The 17542-nt window shown below is 42.1% G+C and overlaps 1 long non-coding RNA gene across 1 annotated transcript in view; it reads right to left on the reverse strand.

The window, feature by feature from the left end:
* Positions 1-579: 579 nt before the first annotated feature.
* LOC116152700 (uncharacterized) overlaps positions 580-17542 on the reverse strand; it is a 45989-nt gene continuing 29026 nt past the window's right edge. Inside the window, exon 4 of the long non-coding RNA XR_004136320.2 lies at positions 580-649. This is a non-coding gene — a long non-coding RNA (uncharacterized LOC116152700). The remainder of the gene's footprint in view (positions 650-17542) is intronic.

A 17542-nucleotide genomic window follows, 5' to 3' on the forward strand; every position in this document is an offset into this window, starting at 1 on the left:
GAGATGCCCATTGGTTTTAACTCCCCTGCGTTTTCAGGTTACACGTGCCTGAGTGGGCTTCCACAGCTATCTCACAGCACAGCATTAGAGAAGTCCCAGGGCAGGAAGATGTGATGCAGATGAAGTGAGGCACTGTCAGAGTGCTTGCACCAAGCTAGCTGCTACAGCCGTGGCTGGATTTTCTCCATGTGGGCTGAGGATGTGAAGTGGCACACACAGAATGCCATCTCTTGCACAGCTCACATGCACTCTTGCCCTGTGTTAAGTCCCATCCATCAGACAGCCTTCACTGTGATGGCTTTCTACAGTCTCTACAAAGGGCTTAATATAGGAAGCTTCCTGGAAAAAGTTGTAGTTCCCACTGATGCAACTGGCATTGCAGGAAGGGATAGAGTCCCTTCCTGATAGTCACACTGCTACCAGGTGCCTGGCTGATACCTTCCCCGACCTTTACAAGAAAGGGACATTATCAATTACATGAATTGCAATTCAGTTTCAACTGAAACTGACCCCAAAAGTGGTTTAACCTGAAAAGAGAATTTATTGGCTCATATAATCGAGCATTCCAGGAGTTGATAAGATTCGGACAGGGCTGGATGTAAAATGTATGTGGTATTGTTGCCATGGAACAGAAGGAATTGATACAAGGCTGGAAAAAAAAAAGTGTATAATATATCAGTATTTTAAAATTATGCCAATACAATAAATTTTTTAAAAACAGCATTTTTATTTGCATTTCCCTAACCACTGCTGGTCTAGTGGTTGAAATGGGATTTGAACACAAGTCAGCTGACCAAGAAATTCATTTTTTTTTTTTACCAATACCCTATACTGTATCTTTCACATCAGCTCCAGTTGGAATCCTGAACTAGAAAAAGGAGGGAAAGAAAGAAAACATTGTCTATCAGATCTATGAATGTGACAAAAAAATTGAGAAATTCTGCCTGGGAAAACTTAATGGAAATGAGGATGGTTTTTCTCATTACTAAATTTGTCAAGGTTATGAAATAATGTAAAATTTCAAGAACATTTAAGGGTTGCCTTTTAGTGAAGGAGAATCATGAAAAGATTGTAACCAGCTGGAAGAGGAAAGGGATTGAACTGGAGCCAGAGGGAACCAGTTTAGTCACAACAATTACATTTCTCAGCAGAAAAACTACAACACAGTAATGGGCATAGCAGACACACATCATCTACCCTGCAGTCTACCCAGGTCACGTGGTCCTGATGGACCTGTGAAGGGTGATGCCACCCTTCACTCAACTCCAGAGTGGTCACGTGGCCCGGGCTGACCAAACAATACACTCATCTGTCTGGTCATGGTCAATGGTTCACAGATGGGCATGCGACATAAGCAGAGCCATGATTAGTGAAACAAAAACAGAGAGCACGTAATATATTTAAGGATATTTAAGGATCTACACCCAGACCACAAAAAAAGAGGGAAAAGAAGACAAAAGCAGGGAATAAAATAGAAGAAAAATCAGCTACCACAAGATTTTTGCAGTACATAATAGACTAAGACATGCAATGGTGCAATTTTCTTTGCTAGCCTGGCAATGCAAATCTAAATGAAGTCCTCCCTAAGACTCCTCTGCCAGAGTAATCAGAATACCTTTTTCATTGGGGTTGATAACCTGGCATCCAAAGTCAGCATCATCCCTGAATGTCCAAGTCATCTGAGCTAATTTCCTACTTTGCCTGAGCTGACTCGTTCAGATTTCTGTTTTCCAATAAGAAGTTTTTAATCAATATGCTAGCTCACTCTCAAATTTGTTATAGCCCTTTCTTCTGAGTCAATTTTTCGAAATGCTTTGTGTACAGAAGGAGGATGGCCTAGTGACACATCCAGAGATTGGTCCCTTTGCCAGACCTCACCAAGAGGGCAATAGAAAGAAAAAGAAATGCAGGGCAAGTGTGAGTCTTGATTCAGCTTCCGGAAAGTGCATTCATTGCCCCCACATTCCTTAAATATGATTCCAGAACTCGTAAGGGAGGGACATTTAAGTAATTGACAATATGTAATAGTTAAAGCTATAATCCTTTCCCCCTTGCTGCATGAGAAAGGAAGAGTTGATTCCTATTTACAATCATTTACACAAACCAGATTCTGGACCAAGTGTCAGCTGTTGTGTGATCAGCCCATACAAGTTCTTTTAAACAGTCCTTTCTAAAACTCATCCAGTAGAGCCAATCAATCAACCAAGATGTGAGTTGGAAGCAAGGCTGTGATGAATAAAGACGAACTGCAGCCCAATTAAAGCCTTTCGGAGAGCCTTTGTAACTTGGGGTTTCAAGGGAACAGAAAAAGGAGTTGAGCTGTCTCTGACCCAAGGTTTAGGTTCCCTGGAGAAGGGGAGGGACACCAAGCCAACAGTAAGAATGGCCACTCTTCATGGAGTGCTTCCATGCTAAGCACGCTGCCCTGCTTTGTCCCACTCGATCCTCACAACTGTTTTATAAAGGAAGTATTTTTAACCCATGGATATTCACATGGAGAGACTGAGGCTCACAGAAATCAAGGTTTGCCCCAGGCCATGTGACTGGTGCTTGGAGAACCGAGTCAAGTTCAGTTCAAGCTTTTCCAAGGCCCGTGCTCCTCCCGCAAGCCCATATTTTTCCGACAGCATTAGGTGGCCCTTTACAGCTGTGTTTATTAACGGTTTTGCATTTAAGGCATTCCTTCAAGGACCAGACTTCTAGGCAAGACCTCCAAGGGAATCATATCGCACCCACAACTATTACAGTATCGTTTGGTCTTCTTTTCCAAAGGATGCTCTTCTAGAGGAACTGTTTACTGCCTTGAAATACTCTCTTATGAAGTCTCAGTTCAAAGGTTATGTGTGTCCCAGTAAACAAACTGCTTTTTAATCTTTGTCACTCACAAGAAGTCATACCCTAATCTGTGGTGAATCACATGATACACTCAATTTGCATTATAGCCATTGGCCTAATTATATGTATCCTTAACTGAAGTGTTTATACATTTATAATGGAATCAATTTTATTAATTTCGCAGTATCCGCAGATTTCCCCTCTCACCCAGTCTGCCAAAGAGATCCTGCAATAAATTACCTGCCCAGTTTTCCTCCTTAAGAGACATAAGAAAATGAAAGAATTTTCCTCTAATTATTTTGTGCTTATTTGTGCCTCTATAAATCCAGCCCTTCTTCAAGACTGAACCACCTGGGACACAGCTTCTATAGAGCTGCACAATTATACCTGTGAAAAGTTCGCAGTACACCAGGTACAGGATCGCATGTGCCTGATGGAATGATTCCTGGAGCCAGACCATCCCTTCTGTGTTCTTCAGTGTTGTCAAGGGGATTACATGAAACAATATACATGAAAATGCTTCCTTAACTACAAAACACTGTGCAAATGTGAGCTGTTATAACCAGGTGGTGTGTGCAATGGAGATTACCTTTTGCCAGGGGGTAAGCATTTCAGTTTATGTAACACTTTTCATTCCAGGAACCCCAAACCCCTGTGGATATTATCCTAAGAAATATCACTCGAGATAAAATGCACATAAATAAACAGAGTCTTAGCAAACGGAGGCACCAATTATGATGACAATGACGAAGGTCTTAAATGAGAACATCAACATTTTGACGTGTCAGCTCTCAAGGATGCCACCACTGTCATCACAACACCTTCTGAGGGGAAGAAAACCAATTGTCTACATTAAGGTTTCCATCAGTGTTGACTGGGTGAGGAGGGAGGAAGAGGTGAGCAGAAGTGGGGAAACATTTCAAAATACGAATTTTATTTCCCCATAGCAGTGTACCTCAGAAAATTCAAACATAACTCCACAACTCTTGCAAGAGTTTATTTATCGGTGGAAAGAAAGTAACTGTCGTTATCAGAAGGATCAAATGCAGACAGAAAAGAGGCAGGGGTAGGTGAAGCACCAATTACAGCACTGTCAGTCTGTGTGAGCTGGGCTCCTTCCAAGCAGCAGTGCGAAAGGATCCGAGGACCCGGGGAAGCGGACGGTGGGGGTGGGAAGACAGAGCTGCCAAAATGCAAGCCAGGGAGGGGGAGAGAACTCGCCCCCTGGTGCTCCAGCAGAGCCCTGACATTCCCATGCACCAGTTCCGTTGTGTGTGTTCACTGGCAGATTTGGCTTCTGGCTCACTCTCTTTGTTTGGGTACCTAGGCATGAAAACGAATCATCCGCAACCAGAGCTTCACTTAATTCCCAATTCCTCTCTGGAAAGTATCTGCTGGCATTGCAAAACGTTCTGTATAAAAAGCCACACTTTGGCCGGTCAAAAGAGAAATTTCAGACCCTCCGTAAGGGTCCTCGTGGATAAAGCCAAGTCAATTCTTGGAAACTGATGGAAGAATCTGCACCTCTGGAATAATCTGTGTTGCCCCAGTGTCTCACTGTTCTTGCCAGTGACAAATAGGAGCCCCTGACAAATTTTCCTCTCTCTCCTGGCAAATGCAATGATGGCACAGCTGTTTTCTCGCTATGAAAAGACAGCCACTCCTCTCTGTCACTCGAGCCTATAGCAAAAGTTCAACTGACATCAGTGATTGAACCACCATGTGTCATATGAAGAAACACAGGAGAAATTCACCAGGAGATGCTGTAAGATTTCTAATTATTTTATCCACACCCCAGCACCTAAATCTCAGCATGGCACTCACTAGGTTTTGCATGAATGAAAAACAAGAAATTTGGATAAATATTGCATTATCTGCTGTTTTCAGAAATCTTCATGCAGGATAATTTTAATCCCTGTCTTGTTTCCCCTTGAGACAAGGAAGCCACTTTATCATGTTATATCGGCTTTTTTTAAAAAAAAAATTCAACTATAGTTGACTTACAGTGTTGTACTAGTTTCAGGCGTACAGCATAGTGATTCGGTTATACATATACATTCTTTTTTTCGATTCTTTTCCATTATAGGTTATTACAAGATATTGAATATTGTTCCTTGTGCTCTACAGTAGATCCATGCTGTTTATCTATTTCATATATAGTAGTATGTATCCCTCCCCCTACCTTTCCACTTTGGTGACCATAAGACTGTTTTCTTTAAAAAAAAAAAAATTGGGGGGGTAGGGGAGATAATGGGTTTATTTAATATCACAGTTTTTTCAAATGGAGGCACTGGGGATTGAACCCAGTGTGAGATAATACCTCATTGTAGTTTTGATTTGCATTTCTCTTATAATTAGCGATGTTGAGCATCTTTTCATGTGCCTGTTGGCCATCTGTATGTCCTCTTTGGAGAAATGTCTATTAGGTCTTTTGCCCATTTTTTTATTTGGTTGTTTGGGTTTGTTTTTTTTTTTTAATTGAGCTATATGAGCTGTTTGTATATTTTGGAAATTAATCCTTTGTCAGTTGTATCATTTGCAAATGCTTTCTCCAATTCCATAGATCATCTTTTTGTTTTGTTTATGGTTTCCTCTGCTGTGCAAAGCACATAAGTTTGATTAGGTCCCATTTGTTTATTTTTGCTTTTATTTCTTTTGCCTTGGGATACTGGCCTAGGAAAACATTGCTACAATTAGAGCCACAAACTCTCAGAAACTGAGGATGCCAGGTGCCTCCCAAGGAAGAAATGCTGAGTGGGTCTGGAAACAGGACAACTGACTGCAAGTTTTGTAAGGAGTAAGGGATCTCCCAGGTCCCCTTACCGGCTCTTTGTGGCCAGGCAGCCACCATTCCAGCCCCAGTGGCACATCAGGAGTGTCCCTCCAGACAGGTTGTGCTGAGGTGTCCAGACTTGGGAACGCCAGACACAGCTGACAATGCAGTAATGCACCACAATGAAATGAAGTGACTGGGTGATTTTAATCACATAATAAACAGAAAGTCCAACCCAAATCCACTCCCTTTTTCATGGTAGTTCTCAGAAATATTGCCATTCAAGCTTTACTCGCAGACGGGAGAGAGAAAACTAGTCACAAAGAAGTCTGGATAAGAATGGCAGCATTTTCTCAATAGTGACACTAGCAGCTTAATCCTGGTTTGCTCTCCTTCAGTTCCACCCCATGTAGCCCCACATTCTTGGTTTTGCAGCTTTGACTTTGTACACAGGCTCCCACAAAATACTAGTGTCTGCCTCTGTAAGTGCTCGGTGTGGCCCATCCACCCAGCCCCTTCTCACCAAAGAAGTGGCCTTGGTTCTCAACCTACAGAGATAATGAGGAACTGCCTCAGCAAAGGGAAAACCAGCATGGACTGTTCCCCGGGACTCCCTGTTCTTTGAATAGTACGTTACTCTCAGTTCCCTGTTCCTCTTCTTGTGATTATAACCAAAAATGCAACTAAAGCAGCAAATCCCAAATATATTCCTGATTCCTGCAATGTGGCCAGGGACTGATTTCATCACCCTTTCCTTTTCTACTGGTGATTGGAGGAACAATTCGATCATGGGCTTGGTTTGATGAATAAATAAATGGCCCGGTGACATGTGGAGTGGCAGCCTTCCAGATCTGCAATTGCCATAGAACTGCAGATACAAATAACGAACCTGGGGTGGAGACACTGGGTTCAGGGACCACGGATTGGATATTACCTCACCACCTGAACATCAGCCTTGATTTCTCTTTCTTGGCTGTGTTCAGGGGCCAAATGCCAGCTCCCCATCAACTACGTAATGGAGACAAGAAAGTGATGCTCGGAAAGTCCACCATAGTTTACGAAGCCTGCAGCAGCCAATATGCTGGAAATATACTGTAATCCTGTTGTTTACAAGTATTCTTTTAATTATAAAACAAACAAACAAACAAAGAAAAAAGGAAAGGAAAAACAGAGTAGATCATCACTTCTGCTTTCAGCAAACCAGTGGAGGAGAAAGTCAACCCATAGGGTCTGAAAAGGAAAAGGAGACCCTCCCTCTTTTACACTAGGAAGAATTTAAGAAAGACATCTTCTCGGGACTTGAATGGATACCCCTGGTTCCTGGATTTTGTGTTTGAACTTGGTCTCTCTGCCTCTGGAAACTTCCACTGGTAAGGCAGGTCCCACTTCACTCAGGAGGAGGAAGTTTGTAAATTTCCAAGGTTCAATGCTGAGTGAATCAAGGAAGATAATGTTATTGACTAAAATTTGCAAAAGAGGAGCAGCCATTGAGGGAAAGATGATGATAAATTTGTTTGGGGGTATGGTGAGTTCGAGATACCTACGGAACATTCAGACTGAGGTTCAAATGGGTCCTGAAAGTGTCACAAGGTAACTAGAAAACTAGGACCTGAACTCAGATAGTCAATTAAGTTCAGTTCAGTAGATTTGGAATTCATTTGATTAGAGGATAAAGCTAAAGCCATAGTCTTGGATAAACTCATCAGAGGATAAGATGAAGAGTTAAAAAAAAAAGAAGAAGAAGGCTGTTTCAGTCAGGGTAGAGCTAGATTATGCCAAAGAACAAATAATCCCAAAAACTCAGTGACATGTTACCTCAAAGACTCATTTCTCATCACTCTTTTTCTTTAAATGTATCTTTTATTTATTTATTTTATTTAGTGGGGGCGGGTAATTAGGGTTTTTCATTTGTTTGTTGAACTCAGGACCTTGAGCATGCTAAGCATGTGCTCCGCCACTGAGCTATACCCTCCCCCCATTCTGCACTTTTCTTTAAGTCAAGAGTTGACTAAGAATTCTGTTCAGTGTCATCTCACTCTAGGACTCGGAATGATGGACAAACACCTACCTGGAACATTGCTGCTCTCTATGACAGGAGGAAAGAAGGATCTCCAACTGGCAATTTAATGCTAGCCCAGAAGTGACAGACAATGCTCCTGCTCATAATTCAAAGGCCAGACTTCATCACACAGCCGACCCAACCACAGGAAAGGCAGGACTTGTCATCCAACTATGTGTCTGGAAAGAGAGGAGTGCTGACCTCAGGGGCTCTATGAATGTCTACCCCAAGGTCCAGGACAGACTTTGCATAAACATGTTACCCCAGAGATGCAAGAACCAAGACTCAGCATGGAAAGGAGACAGAGAAAGAACAATTAGACAATAGGAGGAGGACCAAGGAAGCAAGAGTCACAGATGACCAGGAGGAAGGAGAGACAGTAAAGAAAGGAGCAGGTTATGAATGCACACGTTTCTACTAGAAGGGTACACCATGCACAGCAAGGCAGAGGGATTTAGTAAGTCCAGCTGGCTCCCTCACAAGGGGCACTTCAAGATGGCATTCATTTCCTTGATGAATTTCTCAGTCACAATTTCTGTCCCTCAGCCTAACCCCAACTCCACATCTAACCTTAATTATAATGATGCTGTCTTAACCTGTGGCTACCAAACATTCTAAATGTCTAATTCCAACCTTCTTGCTCTGATTTCATTCTTATTATTAAGCAAACTTCTGCTTATGGTTTGATTTGAAGGTCTATCTTCAGTAAGAGAATGTGTTAGTTATATTAGAGCATTTTGGACCACATGACAGCTCCACTGCTCATCTGGGTAAATTTAAAACCTGTCTGATTCATCAGTGGGATGAGCCTGGTATACATAAATCTCTCACTAGATGGTTCCACCCTTGATACACAGGTAAATGTATGATGCGCAGGCACAAGCCTTACGTGTAACTATGGCTGATTTTTTTCCCTACAAGGAGCATTTAGAAGGAAAAATCGAACAAAAACAAACTTCATGTTGAAGAGAGACAGAGGAAAGAGAAAAAATTCAATAGAAGAAAATACTAGATAATAAGGAATTAGAAAGTAAAGGAGAGTGGGAGAAGCGAGACCCTGAGATCTCAATTTCAGAAAACTAAGGAGTTCGGTGGCCTTCTATTTTTTGCTGAATTTAAAATTGGACTGCAATTTTTTTACACACTATGAAGTATGCAATGTTGCAACAATTTAAGTTAAGGTTATTGATGTTGGGATGAAAATATCAAAACCAAATACATGCAGAAGCCAAGTATATGCTAGATTTTTCTATTTCTAGAAACAAGCAAGCTGAGAATTGTTAAATGAATTATAGTAGGACCAGATTATATTATTATGTATGATATGTACTACAATATGATAAATCATAGCATATTATAGTATGATGATACAACTTGGTCACCAAAACTGGATTGTTAGAGAGTATTAAATAGCACAGGAAACAAGATGGCCTCGATAGAATGTTCAGTGGGAAACCAGCAGGAATTTTAAATGTATGTGCATTATTACACCCAGTTTGAAAAACAGAAAAGACTAGAAGATCTCACGAACGGGTACAGAAATAGTGGTGTGATTATGGCTGATTTTTATTTTATTCTTTATGCTTTCCTGTGATTCTCAAATTTTCTACAATGAACTTAGAATTCCTTTAGATAGTGTAAATGACTAGTATAGAGAGGTATATTTCCATTAGCAACCCAGTTTTCCAATTATTTTTGTTAGTTATATTGGAATAAAAAACTCATTGGATACATTAAATGTAACATATTTAAATGCTCAGGGTATATATGCTCCCAACTGCTTTTAAAATGAAATTGTAATTAGATGGAATATGAGAGTTGGGACTAGAAAAGCTCTCTGAGGGTAATGGCAAAGGCATGAAATGCCCTGTTTCAAATATTATAAAATACTTACCATACAGGTGGCAATCTCCTGGACACATTTTGCAGGATGCAGTACATATAAATTAAAACTTGACTCTAGAGCGGCTCATAGATTTTAGTCTGAACAGAAAAAGTTTCCAAATTTCAAACTGAGTGAAAAGTTTATTTTTACATTATATGAAAATGAGATGGTAAGGGAACCAACACTGAAAATAAGACGATGGAGGAAACAGTCTACCTGCCAAAGGGAATACACTTGTCAAACAGCGGAACCACCCGTTACATGCTTACAAGGTATGTGTTAATTAACAATGAATAACATACATAGTTCCAAGCCTCCTCCCTTCTCAAGAACTCTCTCTGCCAAGACTGAGACAAGATCATCTGAGGGTAAGGGGCAGTGTGAAGTCCAGGATCAAGGAGGGTGGAGAGGCTTAGGGAAAATTTGCAGAGGACAGGAGAGTGTGTCCACCAGGAAGGCTGTTATATTGCCATGGCTTGAAGGTTGAGACCTAGCTCTGGACTGAGCTTATTTCAGTGATGTAATTGAATGATCTCACTGAGCAATACGGACTGACAGGGTGCAAAGACAGGACAGTTCTATTTTTCGCCCCCACTTGCCCATTCAAATCCTCTCTTTTGGGTCAGCTCTTCCCCACCCTTCAGATGAAACATTTAGGAAGATCTTTTAAGTCTCTGATCATCTCAGATACTATAATGCCCTCTTGGTCACTTCATTCCTACGTCACAGCTTCAGTTTATAACTACCATGGCAAAACTGTTGTAACAAAACTCCAGACTTCACTGCAAGCGGGGGTATGCTTTAGAACAAAGGGTCTGCAGTGGGGAATGACATTTCATCTCTCTTTCCCCATTAGTGCTACCTCCCCCTGACCCCGACTCCGATCTCCCACCACTTGGCCACCAGTGAAACCTTTCTAGACTGACACAAGGTGTGGCTTCCCTCTGGTTCTGGCTGATGTTTTAAGCTGACATTTCTTCTCTCATTCAAGCATCTGTGGCCTTCTCATATGCTCTCCTGCTGGACCCTTCCAATTGGAATTCCTTTGTCTCAGGCATTACCTCCTAGCCAGCCACCTATAATTCCCCCCACCCCTCCTCCGGAACTTCTAAACCTGTTTTTTTTTTTTTGCTGAGAGGAAGTCCTTTGGGTCAGAATTCCTTTTTAAACAACCCAGACTCACATTCCTACTGCGGGTTTCACATTTGGTCCCTGGAAGCATGCAGCTTTGGCCTAGCAAAGGTCAGAATGTGGTTATTTCCTAAATGCAGCCCTCGGCTGTACTGACACAGCTCACCTCAGTCAGTCTCTCATTAAAGACTTTTTTCCCTAGGCATGAATCTAATGCCTGTCTATGTCCCCCAAGCTTCAAAAGATACCTATCAAAGATGCCCGTGAAGCTCCCCCATGGCTAAGGTGTAGGGAGGGAGGAAGTGTCAGATAGGAAGAATTCACAGCTCAAGGTAAGTGAAAGATGAAACTCATAAAACCCGTCTTTATCCACTCGCTTTAGAAGTCATGGATAGGTGGGCCAAATAATTTGCTTTGCAATGTGATAGTATTTGGCACCCTTGGTCTTGGGGCCTCCATGAAAACTGGAACAAAGGGTTCTATTTTACTTTTATCTTCCCTCTGCGCAACTTTTTCAGTACTGTTCAGCCTCCCAGTTGAAGAGAAAGAAGATGGATGGGTTCATGTATGTCAAAGAGGAATGATGAAAATAGAGCAGCATGAGGATCTGGGCTCTGGTAAGAGCAGCTGAACTGATGCAGCGTGGAATCAAAGCTGGATAAGGAAGGAAGCAAAGAAGGTCAGTGGACTAAAGGGTTCAGGAGGTTGAAGAATGCAGAAGGAGCAGCTGAGTAAATAACCTGGAAGGACACTTTTAGCAGTTGACTGGCTAAAGGGAACGGAGATGAGAAAGGGCTGAACAGTCTTTGGGTTTGGAGCCGAGTGGTCTGGCCAGCGATTACGGAGAAGAGAGCTGGTTTTCGGGGCATAACAATGAACTCCACTTTAAACAAGCCGAGCTTGAGAGGTTAGTGAGACATCCAGGTAGAAGGGACACTGGAGGGCTGGAGCTCAGAAGGGCAGGGTTCAAGAGGTAGCTTTCAGAGTCAGGACTGGAGATATTATTGGAAGTCACAGGAGTCAATGATTTCTCCAAAGAAGAAAGTAGAAAGACCGAATGCAGAGGCCGAGGACCACTTGGGAAAGGCATCTTGTTAGAAGAAAGGGGCGTAATAAGAACCTGTTAACATTCCAGGGAAAGGGCTGTATCCGGGAGTGCGTCATCCAAGAAAACCTCCTCTTCCTCTTCCTTCCTAACCACCTTTCTTGCCTCATTGTGCAGCTAAATCTCCTATCTCTATGCTTAGCTTAGTTTCCACATCCATAAAATGACATCAGTAACAGTATCTGCCTGCTAGGGCTATGGTGAAGATACAGTGACACAATGGGTGACGTGCTTTGTATAGATGACAAACCCAACAAATGTGAGCTCTGCTTGTTATTGTCATTTTTCCATATTTGTCTCTGTTTAATCAATAATTACTCCTTTACAGGGTGGGTACATCAAACTTATTTGCAGAGGCTTTGTTTTTGGGTTTTTGGGTTTTTTGTTTGTTTGTTTGTTTTGGCTTTTCACTTAGCTCCTCCCTCTGATGCAAACAGCACTGGGAAAGACAGAATAACTCAAACACCCCACTTCACTGATGCCCTGATGCCCTGGCATGGTTAAGATAAATATGTTGCCATCATGATACTGGTTTGATTTTCAAGTCTAATGTTCAGAAGTCGCTATTTCCTCTTAGGAACTACGCCTAAAGTTTAGATATATTGCCCCCAGCTGGATGATGATTGTTGAATTATGATATTTATTTACTGTATTCATTTTGTATTGCTATGTAATAAATTACAACAAATTTAGTGAAATCAGGGCACTGTGTGGCTGGGTCCTTTGCTTAGGGTCTCCCAGGCTGAAATCCAAGTGTCAGCTGCAGCTCTCATCTGGGGTTCAGAGTCCTCTTACAAGCTTACTAGTTGTTGGCAGGATTCAGTTCTCTGTGGCTGTAGGACTGAGGTTTGTTGGCTGGGGATCTGTCTCAGCTTCGAGAGGCTGCTCCTTTCCATCGGCAGGCGGTTCACTACATATCTGGATGCCTTCTTCTGAGCCAGCAGAAGTGTTTCTCTCTGATGTCTTCCTTTGCTACCAGTCAAGGAAAACTCTCTGCTCTTAAAGGACTCACCTGATTAGAGCAGGCCCACCAAAGATAATGTCTCTTTTGCCACATAACATACTGTGATCAATAGATCGATGTCTCATCATATCCATATGGTCCCCACACTCAAAAGAGGAAGGGATTATATGAAGGCAAGGATCACTGCAGGTGATCTTAGAATTCTGCCTGCCACATTTACTTACAGAACAGCATTTATGTTTCAGGCATTGCACAAAGCACTGTGGGTACAAAGATAGATTAGATGCTGCCTTCCAGTTACTCACGCTCTAGCCCTGTGCTGTCCAACACAGGAGCCCCTCACCACATGTGGCTATGGAGCCCTGACAACGTGGCTAATTCAAACGTGTGATATGCTGTAAGTGTGGCACTGGATTTTAAAGAATTAGTACACTCCCCCCCCAAAACTGTAAAATGTCTCATTAATATTTATGTATTAATTACATAGCAAAGTGATAGTTTTCCAGATACATTGGTTTCAATAAAATACATTATTAAAGCTAACCCTACCTGTTCCTCTTTACTTTTTAAAAGCGTCTGCAGTTGACCCTTGAACAACGCAGGTTTGCACTGCACGGGTCCACTCATAGGTGGATATTTTTCAGTAGTAAGTGTAACAGTACTGCATGGCCTGCAGTTGGTTGAACCTGCAGATGAAGAGGAACTCCGGAAAGGGAGGGCCGACTGTCAGCTACACGCAGCTTAACCCCCTACTGTGCAAGGGTCAGCTGTACTTAGGAAAACTAAAAATCACGAATCTAGCTGGCATAGGGGACAGTCCTGGTCTAGACCAAGAAAAAGACAAGCACTTCTTTGTGTACCAAGTGCCAAGAGAAAAGAAGCCCATGATGTTTGCGGCACACGGAGTGGGAGAGGTCAGTTTAGCTGGGGAAGAGAGTGCAGCTAGGGAAGGCTTCCATTGCTTGGCTTCCCAGTCACAGCGAGCAGGGAGCACTCTCCCAGGCACTGGTCCTTTTCCAAAAGACAGGAATTCTTTATCTAAAACTGCAAAGCGATTACTCGCGATTTCTTGATTTTAGAAGACACAATTCACAGTAAGATTTTAAAACAAATATAAATGCTCAAATACAAGTTAACACTTTTCTGACAAGCCTTGAACTTCTTGCTCTCCATCCACTTGGACCTTCCCCTTACTTTTCTTGGACCCCAGCAGACAGAGTCAACTCCCTCTCTGAGCTACTTCGTCGTAGGTCAGAACTTCAAGGATGTCATCACTGAGAGCAGCCTGGCTCCTTTAAAAGCCCTCACAGGCTGTGATTCTCTGGCTTTTGGTCACTTTTGATAGAGGGTGGCTATTACCAGCTTAATTACAGAGTAGTTAGTTACCTTCTTGTCCCTCCCAATGAGTTCAAAGAGCTTTCTTTGGCTTCCGTGACTTATGACGAATCAGAAAAAGAAATGCTGAAATGTGATCTATAAAATTTTTTCTATAATGGTCTTTTTTTTTCCCCCATTGGGAGAGTCCCTGTCACTTATCTTTTTAAACTAGGTCCCCTTTCCCATAAAGACCCATGTGACTAATGTTTACTCATTAGACAAATACTTTTATATGCAAATATTTAATACTTGTTAAGCATGTGCTATGGATCAGATGCTGTGCTAAGCACTTACATCATCTCATTTAATCTTTACAGCTCAAAAAGGTAACAATAATAATATGATACTGACAATTACTGAGTGCTTGCTTGGTGCCAGGTACTTTTCTAATCTCTTTTTATTTGTGAAGTCAATTTAAGGATTAAGTGAGATCACATATGGGAAGTGCTAAGAATAGTGCCTGACACTGGCAGAAGTGCTCAATCAATGTTAACCAATATTTAATCCTCACAAAGGTCCTGTGATATTATTATTAAGTTTTTAAAGAAGTATAGTCAGTGTACAGCGTTGTGTCAGTTTCTGGTGTACAGCATAATGTTTCAGTCATACATGTACATATTTCTTTTATTGAAGTATGGTCAGTTTACAATGTTGTGTCATAGTATCATTTTTATTGTAAAATAAAGACATGTAAAGTGAGGTCTAGAGGGCTTAAATTCCTTACCCTAGATCAGTGTGCACGGCGTCACTTGGAGGGCTTGAGTTTCTGATTCATGGGGCCGGGGTAGGAGCCGGGAACGTGCACTTCTGGCCCATTCCCAGTGGGGCCCCTGACGCTGCTCGGGGTCACGCGGCTCTGACCACGATGTTCCGAGAGCTCTCACCCCGCTGCCCACGCTCTTCACCACTACTCCACACTCCCTCTTTGCCATCTTATGGTAGCAAAGCTTCAAGTCTCTGAAGACCGAGCTCATGTCAGCACTTAGACAACTAAACAAATTAAAAGAGTTTTAAAAGATGGTGTGAAATGATTGACTTACACAACATATTGGGAAATGCTGAACCAAACACCAAACAGGGCATCAGTTCTCCTAAGGACCGTGCCGTTCATAAGTTCTCATTAGTAAGGGCGTTCGCTCACTTCCAGCCACCACATATGCCGGCAAAGATGAGTGCTGTCTTGTCTAAATATGCATGTAGATGGGCATTCCCATGCAAATTATGGCTTGTTCTTAAAGCGGAAGGAGACACACCATCTTCATGATAAGAGTTTTCTCCAGAGAGGGAAAAAAAGGGCTATGGGATTGAGAGGAATTCACCAAGGTTATAATGAGAATACCAACGTTTTTCGTTCTTTAAAAAACTGTGTAACAATGCTGGCAAAACACTCAGATTTGTTAAAGCTGGTGCATAAGGACACAGGTGTTTATTATATTATTCTTTATATTTTTCTAAATCTTTGAACTATTTTCTAAATACATATTTTTAAAGGACCCTATGCCTCCTAGTTAGTATGGAAATCACATGGAGGAAAAACAGACACAGCTCCACTTCCCAGGGGAGTGCCTGCCCAGTGAAGTGGCCCTGAATCAAACATGCATAGACAGTCAGAGTTACAGACTGCCATCTGTTTTACAAAGCTAAGATTCAGAGGGCTAGGAAAGCCTTTAACTCTGATACCTGACCTGGACTTGGAGTCAGGGATGTGGAAATTCATCTCTGAGCTGAAGGACAAGTGTTAACCAGGAGCAGGTGGGCTGGGGCACAGAGAAAATTGTTAAAATGCCAAGTCTTGGGAAGCAGTGAGTTTTCAAAGGAATGAAAGCATGTCTGTGGGTCTGAAGAGCTGTGAGCAAAGAAAAGAATAACATAAGACAAAGCTTAAGAAGTGGGCAAGGGCCAGACCATGCAGGGCCACATGTAGGATTCTGGACTTGATCAGTGCCTTAGCCGTCAGGGTCACCTGGAAATAGGCTGAAACTATAAACGTTAAAGCCTTGGCTACTAAGCAGCTATAGTATAACAAGTGGTTATACTAACATCCTGGCAAACTGGATTTCCAAGTTAAAAAAGCAGTGAGCCCTGGCTGAAGCGTTGGGCGATTTCTGTGGTGTAAATACTCTCACCGTGTCTGATTTCAAGCCACCCCCATGAGGTTAGAGAATATGAAGCTGGAAGAGGTGTGCAGGCGGAGCAGATACAAACTGGTTCCAGTTCACCACTGTACTACGCCTCAATTCTGGAAACACTCTAAATGGAAATGATGCTGTGTACTTTGGAATTAGTGAGCAAGCAGTTGTTGATAGCAGATAGAATAGAATGCGTCTTTTTCAGAGAATAAATAGAAAATGTTCTCTTATTTTACGAAGGAAGTCACTGGCATGAATGTTAGGTTTTGCCACTTTATGTAATCAAATCAGAACTGACCATGATTTCAATCTAACCTTGACTTTCTAAGCCTCATTCATTCTTTGTTTCCTTATGCGTAAAATGAGGACTCCCTTGAAAGGATAAAATATTATTTTATGAAATGAAGTCTTTTATAACCAAGATATAATTTATGCCCATTAAGGGTTATAGTTTTCTAGTTTCATTGTTAGGGTGTGAGGGCACACAAAAAAATCAGCCATCTGCTTTTTGCTAGTGGTTACTGACTCATAGGTCAAAATGTCTTCTCTTCTCTGTATGTCAGAGAATCACCACTGAGGCTGGTGAAGTGATCTGGCTTTGCATTTTCAGCACCTAGTCCTTAGCTTACTATAAGGAGCCATCTAATGGTACAAGCAAACAGGGTAGGGGGTCCCCGGAGAAGAGAACCAGGAATGGCTTTCTTGACATAAGAGAAGCCATGTTGGCCTAAGCTATTTTGTGATCTAAGCCTGGCCACAGTGCTTACCCTTGAACAAGTCTCAGTAACAATGATCTTTAAAAAAAATTTTTTTTAAGTAAATAAATATAAAATAAACTTAAAAATTTAAAAAAAAAATCTTGAGAAGTAAGGGAAGGCAGAAACAAAGGAAAATGAGTCAAGAAACGACAGTTCTGCAGTAAAACAGAGTCCGAGCTCCTCCCCAAGAGATGTACATAATCTGACTCGGTCTTCGAGTCCCGCAGGAACTCAGGCCCCCACCAGGTGGAGGATGGAATGATGACGCTGGCCCCCTTGACGTCAATCAACTACAGCCTGGACTCTCTTGACTTTTGCCCCAGTTCTGCACTGAATTCCCCTCAGCTCAAGCTCCTTCATGAATAGGCATGGACCCTTAGCTTAAAACTTGCCCAGTTTTGCTGTTCAGGGAGTTCACTACTTTGGGAAAGATCGCCAGTGTTCTCCGTACTTGCTGCCAGTAACAATAAACACATCCTTCTCCTGATCTCTGGCTTTTGGGTCTCTCGGCTCTACACCCACCAGT

The sequence above is a fragment of the Camelus dromedarius genome, chromosome 10, assembly GCF_036321535.1.
Source record: "Camelus dromedarius isolate mCamDro1 chromosome 10, mCamDro1.pat, whole genome shotgun sequence".
NCBI lineage: Eukaryota > Metazoa > Chordata > Mammalia > Artiodactyla > Camelidae > Camelus > Camelus dromedarius.